The sequence below is a fragment of the Bos mutus genome, chromosome 20, assembly GCF_027580195.1.
Source record: "Bos mutus isolate GX-2022 chromosome 20, NWIPB_WYAK_1.1, whole genome shotgun sequence".
In the NCBI taxonomy this organism is placed as follows: domain Eukaryota; kingdom Metazoa; phylum Chordata; class Mammalia; order Artiodactyla; family Bovidae; genus Bos; species Bos mutus.
This window is the reverse complement of record NC_091636.1, coordinates 33,782,253-33,784,290: the sequence shown is the minus strand read 5'-3', so window position 1 is coordinate 33,784,290 and position 2,038 is coordinate 33,782,253. Positions and strand designations below refer to the sequence as shown.

Genomic DNA, 2,038 nt, shown 5'->3' with positions numbered 1-2,038 from the left:
TAATTTATGACAAAGGAGGAAGGAATATACAATGAAGAAAAGATAACCTCTTCAATAAGTGGTGCTGGGAAAACTGGACAGCTACATAAACTATAGCAATATTTTTTTGGTCTAGCTCCTAAAGTAAAAGAAATAAGAGCAAAATTAAATAGGGCCTTATTAAACTGAAAAGCGCTGGCACAGCATAGGACGCTATCAACAAAACAAAAAGACAACTTACAAATGGGAGAAAACATGTGCAAATGCTATGACCTACAAGCAGTTATAAAACATATAAACACCTCATCCAACCTAATATCAAAAAAAAACCAAACAGCAGAATTTAAAAATGGGCAAAAAATCTCAATAGACATTTTTCCAAAAAAAGACATACAAATGGCTAACAGGTTCATGAAAAAATGCTCACCATCACTAATCATAAGAGAAATGCAAATCAAAATCACAATGAGAGGAATTCCCTGATGGTCCAGTGGTTAGGACTCAGCACTCTCACTGCTGAGGGCCTGGGTTCGATCCCTGGTCAGAGAACTAAAATCTCACAAGTCTCAGAGCATGGCTTGGCAAAAAAAAAAAAGAAAAAAGAATTGCAATGAGATACTACCTCACACCTGTTAGAATGGCTATCATCAAAAAGACCACAAGTTACAAACGCTGGTGAGGATACAAAGAAAAGGGACCCCTCCTAGGTTGTTGATGGGAATGTAAACTGGTGCAGCCACTATGGAAAACAGAATGGAGGTTTCTCAAAAAACTAAAAATAGAACTACCATATAATCCAGCAATTCCACTCCTGGGTTCATATCCCAAGAAAACAAATACATTGATTTGAAAGATATACACACCCTAATGTCCACAGCAGTATTATTTACAATAGTCAAGACATTAAGGCAACCTAAGTGTCCACCAATAGATGGATGGATTTTTAAAAACTGCAATGTGTGGTGTGTGTGTATAGTGTGTGTATGTGTGTGTACTATATATGCAATGGAATATTAGTCATGAAAAGATGAAGTTCTGCCATTTGTAACAATGTGGATGGTCCTAGAGAGTATTAAATTTAGTGAAATAAGTCAGATAGAGAAATATGTTCTGTTATGCCTTACACATGGAATAAAAAATGAAACAAATTTATATAACAAAACAGAAATAGACTCACAGACGTAGAGAACAAACTAATGGTTACTGGTGAGGAAAGGGAATGGGGAGGGGGCAAATAGGGATGTGGGATTAAAACATACAAACTACTATCTATAAAGTAAATAAGATATAAAGACATATTGTACAGTGCAGAGAAATCCAGCCATTGTTTAATAATAACTTTAAATAGATTATAATCTCTAAAAATACTGAATCACTATGTTGTACACCTAAAACTAACAATACTGTAAATCAACTATACTTTAATAAAAAATAATAAGCTAAAAAAAGTAAAATAAGGGCTTTATGTCTAAAGAATAAAGGACAAACAAAAAGAAGAAAACATAGGGGAAAGGGATGAAATGGAGCAAGAAGAAAAGACAATCATAGATACAAAAACTCTTACACAGAAGTAAGAGAGGGAGAGAAGGAGAGGGTTGAGACAAAGGATGGTGGTACACTGGAAGGAGGTGGAGAATCCAGTGGAAAAGCACAAATGGGATGTGATCTCGTTTCTCTACACACCCATCCAAGAGCAGAACCCAACATCCTGGGCACGACTTCCCAGAGGTCCATGGTAGTGAGAACCATTCCTTTCAACTGAGATCACTGCACTTTCCATACTTGTAAGAAAGAAGTGTCCATCCCAACACTCAACCCTCTTCTCATCTGTCGACCCACATACTAATAATGCTGAAAAATTCTAGTTTATACTTTTCAGATTTCTGGGGTTTTGTGGGATATTCACTTTGCTAACATAATATACAAAAAAGAGCCTCAATTTTTCAAAAAATAACAAGTACAGCCATTAAAGATGAAATCTCTAGGGTCACAGCTCCAATCTCTCATTTTGCAAATGGAAAAACCAAGACTGAGATGACTTTCCCAGGGTCTTACAGGC

The 2,038-nt window shown here is 36.1% G+C and overlaps 1 non-coding gene across 1 annotated transcript; it reads left to right on the top strand.

The window, feature by feature from the left end:
- The first annotated feature begins 455 nt into the window (after positions 1-455).
- Positions 456-528, top strand: TRNAE-CUC (transfer RNA glutamic acid (anticodon CUC)). The gene has a single exon. It is a non-coding gene; the product is annotated as a tRNA-Glu (tRNA).
- Positions 529-2,038: the final 1,510 nt, after the last annotated feature.